Source organism: Mus caroli, unplaced genomic scaffold (genome assembly GCF_978045245.1).
Source record: "Mus caroli unplaced genomic scaffold, Mus_caroli_1 scaffold_6, whole genome shotgun sequence".
In the NCBI taxonomy this organism is placed as follows: domain Eukaryota; kingdom Metazoa; phylum Chordata; class Mammalia; order Rodentia; family Muridae; genus Mus; species Mus caroli.
Genome location: NW_028227261.1, coordinates 28,859,921 through 28,874,013, shown reverse-complemented (window position 1 = coordinate 28,874,013; position 14,093 = coordinate 28,859,921). Strand labels below are relative to the sequence as shown.

The 14,093-nt window shown below is 54.3% G+C and overlaps 1 protein-coding gene across 1 annotated transcript in view; it reads right to left on the bottom strand.

Annotated features, from left to right (window-relative positions):
- Positions 1–11,126, bottom strand: part of Znf362 (zinc finger protein 362) — a 31,974-nt gene extending 20,848 nt beyond the window's left edge. Inside the window, exon 1 of the mRNA XM_085838937.1 lies at positions 10,880–11,126. The gene's annotated coding sequence lies outside the window, so the exon portion shown is untranslated. The remainder of the gene's footprint in view (positions 1–10,879) is intronic.
- Positions 11,127–14,093: the final 2,967 nt, after the last annotated feature.

The window sequence follows — 14,093 nt, the reverse complement described above, 5'->3', positions numbered from 1 at the left end:
AGATTTCAAAGCAGGTCCCTCTGTCACCTTTTCCCAGAAAACCTCGGAGGCCACTCTAGCAAACTCCAGAGGGAAGGGCACACTAGGGACCAGGCTCTGCCTCCTGGGGACACAGAGGAGACACAGCCCATAGTGGGTTGTAGGTAGTAGGGGAGCACTGCTGCTAGGGTGGAGGAAGAGAGGGTCGTCAGTTCAACAAATTTAGGCCCCACCCCCACCCCACCCCCAAAGCCACACCACAGACGATAAAACTGAGATCTGTCCAGTCCTACACGGGAACAGGCTTTTGAAAAGGCCAATGGGGGTGAGGGTGGGTGGGCAGGGATGGGGGAAGTGGGAGGAGCCGGACCTAGACAGCAGGACCCCTGATAATAAGGAGGCTTCAGGGAACCACGCCCACAGGGGCACGGAGCCCAGGGGGCGGTGCTAGCCTCAGCGGCAGGAGGGGGCGGTGCTAGCCTCAGTTGCTTGGGGTTTTGTCTTTGTTTCTCTCATTTCCAAATTCTCAGTCAAGGCATTCCGTTTCTTTTAAAATGAAAACAATGCATTTAGTATTTTAAAAGAGAGAGAGAGAGAGAGAGAGAGAGAGAGAGAGAGAGAGAGAGAGAGAGAGAGAGAGAGCGTGTGTAATTGTGAGCCTAAGGGGCTAAGCTAGAGGCTCGGCTCAGCTGATGGGGGCACTCCAGACCCACCATGCATCAGGCCTCTCGCAACCTAACCCTAAAACTAAGCTGGGGGAATATAGGAGCGCTTCCTGAAAGAGGCAACACAATCTGCTCTTTGACCATGATTAGAATTTCACAGGCTGGGCGCAATGTAGGTCTCTGGCCCAGTCCTTCAGCTCTGGCCTCAGCTATTGCAAGAGCCTCACCCCTGCAGGCTCACCCTACCCTAAGTCTACTACAGTCACTGCACCGCGCCCTACCTCTACGACTTCAGGGCTCCCTACTCAGACATGGTAAGGATGACTTGGGTTGTGGGACCAGCTCTTGCTGGTCATTGGTTGTCTTCTGTCCCTACTGCTTGACCCAGTGAACAATGGCCACTCAGGCTGACAGTTCCTCTCTCTACAGCATCTGCTTCCCTTCTTGCTTTCTATCCTTCAAGGACCCCAGGGCCACTCACTGGCCAAGTCCAATTCCTTACCCCTCCCCCTTCCCATGATTCCTGATGCACAGTTTCTTCTTCCTGCATATGGAGTCTGCTAACCCTACATGGGCTCTGTGCCCTGCATGCCCATCATCAAGGCACTTCCCATATCTGTCTCTTCTTAGCCACCCTAGTCACAGGACTCCATCAGAAAGAATTAGAGACCTTTTGGCAGCACCTGGTGTTCGAATGAGTGAGTGAATGAGTGAATGAATGAATGACAGTGTGCATGCATGGGAATTAAAAATGTTACAGTCTGGACAGAAGTAAATGCCCTCCCTCCTCTGAAAGCCCCTTGCAGTACACTCGGATCTGCTGCCTCTATCTGCCCAACCCCATCCCTGCTGGCCTGAGCAGGGGGCGGCGTGTGTGCTGATCCTTAAAGATGTGAGTGGCTAGTGAACACGGCCTGCGGTTCTGCCTCACCAGCCATGAAAAGCCAACGGGCTCCCCCTGCCAACAGAGCAAAGGGAACTACGAAAAACCGAGAACACCCGATACTGGTGGGGGCGCAGGGAGGACAGCGACACTTCTGTGGGTGATCGGTGGGAGTGTGAACTGGAACAAGCACTACCAGAAAGGATCGACCCATGATATATGAAGAGCTCAAAAGGTATTCAGACCCCACGGCCTAGCGAGGCCAGTCTTGGTTAGCTGTCCCTAGAAAACAACCTGAAGTTCTATGCATGACACTGCTTATGGTCATGGGTTCTTAGGAGCGAGAACCTAGAACGACGAAACTTGCAAGCGATAGAGATGGCTCTGAAATGACTCTCCTCTGTGACTGTCCGCAGTGGCACTGCTGTGACTTGTTCAATGTGCACATGAGCCTATGAGGGACCGGGGGCACAGAGGGACTGGGCAGCTGCCCAAAGGCAAGCAGGGAATGTGGGGCTCTGATCCAGACTATGGGGGATCTGGAGTTCAGACTACCGCACCCATTAAAAGGTATAGTTAATAACCCTCCATGGGCAGTTAGGAGATACTTGTGGGACAGTAGTCAGGAGGCCAAAAGATAAAAATCACTCTCAAGACGGGATGCCACTAAGTGACTTGAATGCTAACAGCAGGGTGAGGGTTGGAACAGGGCAGAGACAGGGCCGGGGGCTGATGTACTTCATAGCTGTCTTTTATGACTTTTCTACAGTGTGCCTATGTGGCTGCCTCGAAGAATACCTTTAAAATAAAATTGAAGCTTTTGCAAGCTTTGTTTGGAAAGCAAGACGCCCTTGCCTCCTATCCAAACTATGAAGATCTCCAAATTTTTCCAAAAGAGAAGATAAGGGTCCTACTGTAAGCCCTAGCACCACCCATGCCCCCAGTGGGAGGGCAGTGAGGAAGTCTCATTGCATCCAGGGGCTCCAGCCAGGAAGATAGGCCAAGGGATAGCCCAGCCTGCCTATCTGTCACTCATTCTCCCGCAGAAAGTCCTTTATAGGTCCACTGCTTGGGGAAGTCGTAACCCTGCAGCTGGTCAGCCAAGGTCTCCAGAGGTCCTTGTCGGCCACATTCTTCCCGCCATCCAACCACTGCACCTACCCTTCTGCCCCTATCAGCACTTATACCACCCACCCTAAACAAGCTGCTTTTATATGCCAGCCTGTGTCAACCATCTGAAGGTTCTAGAGCCAGAATCCTGACATCAAATCTCAGCTGAGATCACACTGCCAGGGGTGAATAGCCTGGTCATTTGTCTATCCAGTTCCCCACACGAGCCATGGGCTGGGTGAAGATGGCTTATTTGAGGGTCCATGGTTATATTCCCTGGTCCTCAACAGGGCCTTATGACTCAATTGACGGGTCTTAGATTCAAGGCAAATTTTCTCTGATCTTTCCCCTAACAGGAATCAGTTTACCCACTTCCAAATTTCTATCCTTCCTTTATCATACCTCTAAATACACTGGTCACCTCAACAGCCAAGAGTGACACTCAAGGTTAGGATCACAGCAAAGCCATGCACCCTCCGAATTGGAGATGGGCAGGGCTCAGTTCACACTGGTGCTACATAAGGCCTGGAGAAGAGCAGAGGGGTACAGACAGAAGCATTCCCAGCACAGAGAGGGAACATTGCTCCCCCACCCCACCCCAGAAGAGCAGAACTGCACAGGCAGGAATCAGGAGCTCCCCATGGCGGCATGGTGAGTGTAGGGCAGGTACAGGCAATGGCCTGAGCAGTTCATGTACTGGGGGAGGGCCCTGAGCAGTCCAGAGTAACAACCCTTATGTGGCCAGGGGGATGCCGGAGAAAGGACAAGCAAGAGGCTTTGCAGGAGAGAGGCTTCGGTGAGACTGCCTTCTGCCTGGCTCTGTGAGACCCACCCAGTCATCCATTCTGAACATCTGCCTCCCACCGCCCCTCTGTCCTCCATGTCCCCCATTCCATGAAGTCCTGTTGCTGCCCTGTCCACTCTACCCCTAAAATTGCAGCCAGGCCAAGCTGCAGCCTCAGAAACTGGCTTCTGTGGACTTCCCGTGAGGAACAAGACTGAGGACCCTGGATCTGATTAGGGCAGGGTTTGTAGCCCCACAGGCCTGGGAAGGCAGAGAGGGGTGATCCATGTGTGCACACAGTGACCTCCTGACCTTCCACTCCCCCATCCCTGTATCCTCGGCAGCTCCACACCCAGCTCCCGACCGACACCCAGTGACAACCCAGGGCAATGAACCTTCCGCAGCAGCCTGAGACGCCATCACCTTATTGACTTTCTGCTGGCAGCTCCCTCGGGGATGCCAGGTTGATCAGGGTGACAGTCCCCAACCCTTCCTTCTCCCAGATACCTTTAGATGCTTTCCAAGTCTTTCTCACTTCCCTCCCAACTTCGCAAGAAAGATGCTGTGGACATTTTTGAAGTGTGGCACACTCCCAGAAAGATGTCTAGAACACACCTGAGCTAAGGTATCAAAGGCATCCTGCAGGACATCTTGTGGGGGTGGGGGTGGGGGGCATTTACCCTGTCCTTCCTACAGATCTGCCCAGCTCCATAAACCCTGCCCCTGCCCTCCTGGTTCTCAGAGTGTTTCCTGATTTAGGGTCGGGCACGATGCTCTGTGGTTACCAAGCCACTTAAATTCCCGAATTGATGAGGGCCGAGGGAACAGAAACCTCTGGCAAACCTTTCTGGGTCTCTGGGTCCTTCTCTAGGAAGTGAAGGGGCTCAACCAATCACAGCTAGGAAGAGGTAGGCCTAGGTTGAAAGGATGGACTTTACAGTCAAGAGAGCCCAGCTAGGCCTGGGCCTCGGGATCACAACAAAGCCCAGAGTTCAAAGTTGCCATTTGTAACTGGTGAGGGTAGAGAGTGTGTCAAAGTACAGGCCACAGGGACGCAGGGAGGCCAGTACAGGTGAAGAGGCATACGATTCCAGAATGGTGCCTAGCTCTGTGATATGCAGCCACTACACATGCTACCCTGCCAGTGATGGGCTGCTAAGGTCCGAGGAACCTCACACGCGTGCGCCAGTATCTGAGGTGCGGGAGCTTCCCTCAGCTCTTCTGACTACTCCCCACATCAGGGCTGCTCTGCTGACATGGACGCATCTGTCTTTCAAGATAGGTCCCAAACTAGGAACCCTAGCATGTGCTCATAACTCCTCCATGAAGTAGCCCCTTCCCCTCCCGTGTAGGCCGTCTGTGATCAGGCCAGGAAAGGCTCAGGCCTGAGTAAAGGATAGCAAGTGATGTGGACCCCACGCAGAAGGACTGGGTGGCCACGTGGGCGGGCAGACCTAGGAAGACTTACTACAAAGGGGTCTGAACTATCCCCAACCCTACCTGGTAGCTCACAACCCGCCAGGTTCTCAGTTCTACTGCCTTCTCTTGTTCATGAGCGACTCCACTTCCCCAGGCAGATCCAGGCAAGGGGTGGACACTGGCCCGCCGTAATGCCATGGGATGCATGGAGACTCAGGGATGGGATGCATGAAGACTCAGGGATGGCGGCAGAACAGATGACTATATGTGTATGACTGTGTATGTCTGAGTGGAATGGGGAGTCTACCCACCACAGCCAGGTGCCCCCCGACAGAAGCCCAGAACCTGGCTAACTAGACTATCCTCTGAGGCAGAGGTTCTCAGCCTTCCTAATGCTGTGACCCTTGAATACAGTCCCTCATGTTGTGGTGACCCCCAACCATGAAATTATTTTCGTTGCTACTTTATGACTGAAATGTTGCTCCTGTTGTGAATGGTAATGCAAAGATCTGATACACAGGATAACTGATCTGTGACCCTGTGAAAGGGTTGTTCACACACACCCACTAAGAGTCACAACCCACCGGTTGAGAACGGCTGCTCTGACAAGCCTGAAGCCTTTGCCTAAAGCTCAAATGGCCACCTTTGCTGGCCACAATGGTGAGGCAAGAACCAGCAGACTGAAGACTCCTTAGGCCTCAGAGCCAAGACTCTCAGCCTGTCTGTCACACCTGATCTACTAGTGACACCACCTAGCTACTTGCCAAGTCTCTGAAGCCCACCTCTGCTCTGGGGTTCCAGAAAGCTCTCCTAACACCACAGCTGTTCCCAACACACATCTACAACACTTGGCTTCCTCAGTGTCGGGGAAATTTTCTGTGCTTCAGGACCATTGCTCCACGAGGTGGGGGGGGGTGGTACTGAATGGGGCACCGCTACTCCCGCCAGGGCTTCTTGCTTCCCCTGAACCCCCAGGCAAAGGCTGGTGATGATCAGAGAGGTAAAGAAAGCCTCAGGAGACACATACAAGTCTTAGGCACAGAGCACCCCTCTTCCCTAACCCTGTAGTTCCCCCAGTGAGTAAGAAGACATTGGCGGGCTGGTGAGATGGCTCAGCGGTTAAGAGCACTGACTGCTCTTCTGAAGGTACTGAGTTCAAATCCCAGCAACCACATAGTGGCTTACAACCATCCTTAATGAAATCTGATGCCTTCTTCTGGAGTGTATGAAGACAGCTACAGTGTACTTACATGTAATAAATAAATAAATAAATAAATCTTTAAAAAAAAGCTTTAAAATTAAAAAAAAAAAGAAGACGACATTGGCTACACAAGCATCATCAGATGGTCACTACAGGAGCAGAAAGCGGGTCTCATTTCCCTGAGGACATCAAGCCTCTCTAGGGACCCCAAGCAAGTGTCAGCATGGTGCTACAGAGACAGGAGTGGGATGGGGTCGGGGGGGTGGTGCTCAGGTAATACTTAGCAGTCTCTGTGTACCCATTGATTCACATGTTCAATATTGTGCACCAAGACCACCAGACTGACCCAGTCAACACTCCCGGAAGCCGGCACTCTAGCTTGGCTTCCCACAGTCATTCACTGGAAGGTGCAGGAACTCTAAGTGTGTAAAGAAGAAACAGTGTCCCAGCAGTGACAGCCACCTGACTACATGGGTGACAAGGGCTCCAGGGAGGGAGGGAGTTCTAGGAGAGAGAGCAGAGGCTCTTCGGTTAGGATGTGGGCAGGAGTCAGGTAAGGCTGGGCTTCCCCATAACTGTGGGATCCTAACCAGACCCAGCAGTGCTCCCACCTGGCACCAGACGCCCCTCGACTCCCCAGAGATAAGCTCCCTGACTCCTCCATACCCACACTTCCTCAGCTGCAAAAGAGGATAACAGTGACAACTATATCTCCATATGCACAAAGCCTCAGAGAACATGGTCTGGCTCAAAGTGACCACCCTCTGTTGCTCCCTAAACACATGGTGACAATTCATGATGGGGTCATGGTCAAAGTGTCAAAGGTTCTGGGTGGGGAAGCTGCTTGGGTTCTACCGTTCTGAGTCTGGACCTGTGATCCAATCATCTCACCATTGCCTAACAACAACCCCAACATTCCCAGGGGAAGATGATAGACTTCGATGTGACATCACCTCCCAGGCACTGCCAGGACACCACGGCTGCCACCACACCTGGCTCCACAGTCCCTCCTCACCTCTGCCGAAGTCCCGGCCACACCTCACTGGAAGCCTGAGTGGCCCTTAAGCTGCTCTAGAACTTAAACATGTGCCCGGGCAGACATGTGTTTGCTTAAACAAACAAGCAAATGAGAAGGTCTCAGATGCCCAGAGCCACAAAAGAAAATACGCAGGGGCTCATGTAACAGTGGGAAGCTATTTACAGCAGACGGTCAGCAAAGGCCCCTTTGAGGAGGTGATGTTCGATGGTGCCACGGAATCAGGAAAAAAAAAAAAAAAACATTCCAGGTCAGGGAAGGTACGCGAAGAAGCTAGCATGGCCAGAGGTGGTAAGATATGAGGGTGGGCAGAGCAGGGCTGGCGTGTGAAAGCAGAGGTTGAAAGGCGGGCAAGGCTGAAACTACAGAAGCCCCCCCTCCCCATCCCCGTAGGCCAGAATTAGGCTACTTATTTTTCTTCTAAATGTTCAGGAAGCAGTGGAACTTTCAGCAGGGGGAGAAAGGGGAAGAATGGGATTGTCAGGGTCTACAGATCACTTGGCATTCTGAAAATCCCCACCATGGTTCACAAAGACAAGGCCTGGCCTAGAAAAGTAAATGACGGTCCTTATGGGGCAGTGACCATGTCCTGAGCACATGTCCAGCAGCACATGCCTGGCCGGGGCGGGAGACATCAGAGCCACTGTTATTATCTCCCCCCATCATCGGTGAGATAAGGACAGCGCCCACTGTACAGGTGGAAGCTCACAGAGGTACAGGGCATGCTCAGAGCCCTGAGACACAAATGCTAAAGAGCCTCTGATACTCTCAATCCCTAGGAACGCACCCGAAGCCTTGGCTTTTCTCCTCTGTTGGTATTCAACAGGCCAGGGTTACATTTGCATCTCTTATCTGTCCAGCCTGGGCTGGGGGAGCTGGACTGATCAGATGGATGGAGGATGGATGGATGGACAGACGGACGGATGGATGGATGGATGGATGGATGGATGATGGGACAGGCAGGACTACTGAACTGACTAACCCATAGACTAAGAAGTGGACAGTGGAAGAACAAATGAATGGCCTAGTCATAAATGAGAGACTATACGAACAGTAAGAATATGGAGCAACAAGAGAGAGGCAAGGAATGGCTGCCTAGGGAAGGGCAGGGCTAAGCTTGCTTTAGACAGAGGCCACAACTTGCTCACACACCAGTTTCTTCCCACCTAAGACCAAGCTGGCCTCTGTTTCCCAAGGTCACCGCGGACTATCCTTTAGCCCCTAGGACCAACCTATCTAGTGTGGCCATTACCCACCAGCCCCTGCACCAGCGAGCTCCCCTACACCCAGCCCAGTGGTTCACTCTCTCTCTCTCTCTCTCCCTCTCTCTCTGAGCATTTCACAGAAAAAGGAGACAGGAGATCGGGGCTCCAGAACAGGCTAGGGCCAGACTTGGAGCCAGTGCTTTCCTCTCTGAGTCCAGATGACCTCCCGGGGCCTTTTCATCTCTGACATTCTTTGGGGTGGGAGTAAGCCTCTGGATTTTTACACAGCCACTGGGGTCAGCAGAAGAATTTCAGACCAAAAACTAGAAGTTGGGAAAGGTCCTGCCCACAGCACCACCCACTTAGGAAAGGCCCACACAGGGAGTCTGCAGGCCAGCCCTCCTCCGTCACTGCCCAGCCTCTCTAAGCCTCAGTTTCTTAATTTTAAAATGAGGTCAACTGCCCCCACCTGAACATCTGAGCTCAACTCAGTTTTGGGGAGCGCCTGACATGGCTGCAACCACATAGGACATGGTACACACTGTAACATTTGATTTCCTGAAATGTGATGATAATGGGGTCCAGGGGGAAAAGGAAGGGGGTCACACTGTCTATTCCTGTTCAGTTTTGTCTGAAGCAAACTATGCTGGGGGTGAGAGCACTCCAAAACAGAGGACAGTAGACAGAACCCAAACGTGGGTTCCAGTCTCAGCTCTCCTCTACTGGGCAGAGTAGTGACTCTTGGGCCTCAGTTTTTCCATCTAAAACCTTGTTGGTTCAGAACTGGGTGACCCAGGCATGCCTAGCTCTGCAGCTCAACGCTCTCAGACCTTGTTCCCATGACTGCCCTTGGGGAGCTCACATTGGCCTGGTGAAGCCAGGACACTGCTCTGAAGGGAGACTCGGAGTGTTTTCCCTCCAGGAAATGGGGGGAGGGGGGAGGGCCCTAGATAAGCACAAAGGCTCAGAGCGTGTATACAGAACAGGGTCCTCCTAGGACAGAGTCTCCCCCAAAAGGGGAAAAGACCACGTTCAGATTTTATGGGCCTGGCCTCATACCACTCTGCTGCCTGCACAGCCACCAGCCAGTCCAGTCAGCCACTTCAGAAACTCAACTGATGTCCAATCAGGAGACTTCAAAGTGGCAGGCCGGGTGGCATAAAGGAGTTAACACAAGCAGAGGACAGGCCCAGATCACAAGGGCCAGGCAGTCAGCTACTCCTGTGTATATCGGGACCCACAGGAGCTGCAGGCCTGTACCCAGCTAAAAACCCACCACTAAGGACATTCATCAACAGAGGCCATCTCTGGAGGCTAAGAAGACCACCCATACCTGAAGGGGGTTCTTCCACTGCAATCAACCAGACTTGCCCCAAGAGGGGGCTACCAAAACTTCCTGTCCACCAAGGGGGCTCTGGCCACCCATGAAGGGGCAAGCCTCCCTCCATCTCCAACACACACACAGCTCCTAAAGGATCCACACTGCTGGAGGACAGGGTGGCAAGAAGGGTCATGTCCTCATGACAGGGATCTTAACTCCAAACCCTGGGCCCACTTTAAGCCCCTAGAGCCAGCCAACTCCCCCAAAGCTGGGGCTACAGTATAGTTCCTTACAATACCACTTTGATACAGAGCCTCGTCCAAACGACTCCTCCCAAAACCTTTCACCTCAGCCCTACACACACACACACACACACACACACACACACACACACACGACATCCCCACCCACGCAGTTCTGGGGAAACCGGCAGTTAACTTTTCCCAAAAACCCTGCAAAGGCGACTAGCTAGGTGGGAAGAAACAGAGAAATGGGCCCCCATATCCTTTCGCGGCATCTCAGGGCCCTCAGGGGAAGAAAAAAAAATCTTAAAAAAAAAAAAGCAAGAAAGAAAAGAAAACTTTCAGAGTTAACTTTAAATTCCCAGCCCCCTCCCCCCAAATCACCCGGCAGCTTCTCTCCCCCTTATTTTTCCTTTAAAGTGTAATTGTATTGTGTCTCACCTCCCCGAAAGGCTCCCGGCTCTCTCCAAAGAAAAGGAAAAAAGCCAACCCTTCGGGTGCCCCCTCTGCTTCCAGCCGCCTCTCCCACATTCTCAGACAGTTTTATTAAAATCTTCAGACAAAAGAAAAACAAAAATGGCAGCCTGGCTTATTTTTAAAACAGGACAGGGACGCCATATTCTGCAGATCTGCAAAAAAACGGAGAAATCCGGCACTGGCCGCTCCACCGGGCCGGCTGCAAAGTGCGCGAACCGCGCCGTTTGCAATCCGTTTATTTGCATTAAGCCCCATGAATCATTGTTTACCGGAGAATTGCAGCAGGTTTGAATAGCCCGGCTTAGGAAAACACACACGCACACACTCGGAGACGAGCCCCAGACACGCCGCGGGAGACGCTGCCTACCCCGCGCGCGCAGCCGCCGCCGCCGCGGCCGCCCCGGGGCCCGGCTTGAGGCACCGGCGACCCCCGGGCCCACGCAGCGCGGCCGCCCCGCGCTGACAGCGCTCGCGCCCGCCCGGCCCCCGCCCCGCAACTCGGCGCAACTTTCCCGCGGGCGGGCCCGCTCCCCCGCGCGCCCCGGGCCCGCACGGACCTGGCAGTGCTGGCGGCGCTCCGGGACGCGGCCGCAGCCCCGAGCCCGGCGGCCCGAGCAGGGCCGGGCTGGGGGCTCCCGGCTTCGGCGGCGGTGGCGGTGGCGGCGGCGCGCGGCTGGGGCTCGGTGCGGAGCGGCGCGCAAACCTTCCGGGTCGCCTGCTGTTCACTTCTGGGTTCTGCAGGCGCCGCGGCGGCGGAGGCCGGCTGTGCAGCCGCGCGGCCCCGGCGCGCTGGGCCCCGCGAGCGAGCCGTGTCCGGCCCCCCGCCTCTCGGCTGCGCAGCCCGCCCGGCCCCGGGGCTCCGGCGAGTGGGCAGCGCCCGGCGCTGGCGACGGCGAGGGGAGGGGGCCGGCGGGGCGGGGACGGGCCGCGCGCTGGGGGCCCCCGCTCGGCCCCGGGGCCTCGTCTCGCGCTCGCCGCCGCCGCCGCCAAGGAAAGTTGCGCGGCGCCCCCTGCCCGCGCCGCGCCGCGCCGGAGGCTGAGCCACAAAGGAACTCCGCGCCCCCCTCCGCCCGCCCGAGCCGCGCGGGGAGGGCACCGGCGCCCGGCCCTAGGACAGCCCCTTCCCCAGCACGGGGGCTCCCGGGGCCCCGGCGGCCGCGGCCATTGTCCCGCCCAGACTCCGCTCCCGGGTGGCGGTGGCCTGGGGACCCGGGACTGGCTGGTCACGCTGCTCCCGGGAGGGGTGGGGGTGCCCCTCCTTGGGAAACCGCAGGCTGGTGCAGACCCCCACGGTGCTCCCCCCCCCCGCACACCCCCGGTGACAAACGGCCAGGCTCAAGATCCCTGCTAAGATTTTGGTTATTTATTTCTGAAGAAAGGACGTGGGGGCGGGGTGGGGGTGCAGAAGTTTGCACAAGCCAGGACACCGCTTCCCAACCCTAGGCCTGAGTCTCAGCGGTGGGGCGACCAGGAGCTGACAGCACTTCTGGAAAGTCTATCAGAGGTGGCACCGGCTGTCCCCCCAGCTCCAGACCTCAGAGCCATCTGCGCGACTCCTCCTCCCGCCTCACCCTCCCCAGCCAATCAGTCACCAAGTCCTCTTGATTCGGCCTCGCGGGCTGTGTCAACTTCTAAACTTCACTTCTACCTGAGGAGGCAGGCATTCCCGATTCCGAACCCGCTTAGATTTCTGTGGCACGCTCTGCTGTCCACCTGCAGGCCTAGAGGATGAAGGCTGCCTCTGTTGTCCTAAGCATCCCAGAGAAGGAAAGACACAAAAAACCATCCTGCTTTCTGGGAAGTAAAAGTTCATAGGCACGTGCGCTAGTTGGCTGGGAACACAGTTCTAAAAAGTGTGGACAAAGTCGCTGTCCTCGTGGGGATTCCAGTTTAGCACAGGATGTCACACATTGGGGAAGCTGGAGGGTGGACCCACGGAGGTCGTTGGTTCCTTCTCAAAGCATCAAGCACACAATTCTGGGCAGAGGCAGAGGCACAATAAACAAGCGGCAAGAATGAACTGGAATGATATGGTATTGACAACACAGAGAAGGCCACTCTCCTAGAGAGATAGGGGCTGTTTTCAGAACATGGCTCTGGGATGAGCCTGGAGAAGAGAGGAACACCTTTGTTCTGGAAACAAAAAGACTAGCCCAGAGTTGAGAAGGTTCTGTGAGGAAAAACACTAGCCAGCAATGGGAATGAAGAGAGAAATCACCTGTGTAGAAGAATCAAGAATCAAGGTGCGGACGTGGGGCGTGGGTTTTAGAGTGACTTCCTTCCAAAGTGCACAGTCAGAAAAGGAAGAAGAAAACCAACGAAGGGCACATCAGCAGCCATGAATCATGCTGACGGTGTGCACATTTGACGAGATGAAAAGCAAGCCTTCCGGGGCTGAAGGCATGACTCTGCAGCTAGAATGCACCGGGCCTGAGGACCTGAGTTTGGTTTCTACCACCCAGGCCCTGTGGCTCACAACTGCCTGTAACTTTAGCTCCGGGGGATCAGATGCCCTCTTCTGGACTCCTGCAGAACCTTCTCTCATATATGCACAGACCACCTCCCCTAGCATAATTAAAAACAATAAACATTCTTAACAAAACAAAACAAACAAAAAAAAACTTTAGGGGCTGGAGAGCTGGAGGGCTTGGTCAGGATTCATGGTTCTACGGTTTAGATTCCAGCATCCATGTTAAAGAGCCCACCACTGCCTGTAACTCCACCTCCAGGAGATCAGACACTCCCTTCTTGCCAGTCAGGGTCTCATCCAAAAGCCTCCGTGGTGCAATGAAGGTGAAGGCCCCCCAGCGAGGTGGGATCCTGAGGCCCCTCCAGTGCAGTGAGGGGTCACCACCAGTCTCCCCCAACATGCTGTGGGGGTGGGGTGGGGTGGAGCACGAACGCACATGTTAGGACCCAAAAGATGCCTGGGCAGGGCAGAAGCCAGAGAAACTCTGGTGAAGGTACAACCTCAGTTGCAATTGAAGGCCCAGGACTGAAGGGGTCATGCAAAGGATTTGAGACTTAGCACCATGAAGAAAGCTTATGAGAGGGTATTGATGAAGCCTACTGCAGCAGAAGACCCCAGTGTATTGGAGATGCCAGTACTGTGGGATGGTCACCAAGAACAGCAAAGGCAGTGGAGTGCACCAACCTGAGCTTAGAGTGTTACAGAGGGCAGAGCTGGAGAAGTGACCCTAGCTCTCTGGAGAAGCCCAGAAGATCATGTGTGGATCCCAGACATTGAAACAAGAAGCTGTGAAGCTGAAGTTGCCTTGGAGAACCAAGCTATTTGAGATGCCAGAGTCATAGGATATCTGATGAGGAATGCTGCTAACAGAGAGTGGAGCCAGCCTAGGAAAAGAAGTTTGTTGCAGTCAACAAAGATGAAAAAGGAGTTGGAGAGCTGAAGATCATTTTGACCTCAGCCATGGATGTGAAGAACTTGGAGTTGGCCCAGCTGGTTTCCTGCCTTGCTTTGGGGATTACAGTTAAGTGATTGGATGGATCTCAGAAGAGACTTTGAACTTTTAACATTGTTGAGACTGCTATAGACTATGGGGACTTTTGAAATCGGACTAAATGTATTTTGCATTATGCAATGTTTAGGTATGGCCCCCATAGACTCATGTGTTCGAACAAGCCTATGGGGGCCAGGGAGTGGAATGTGATGGTTTGTACATGCTTGGGTCAGGGAGTGGCACTATTAGAAAGTGTGGCCTTGTTGGAGTAGGTGTGTCACTGTGGGTGTGGGCTTAAGACCCTCATCCT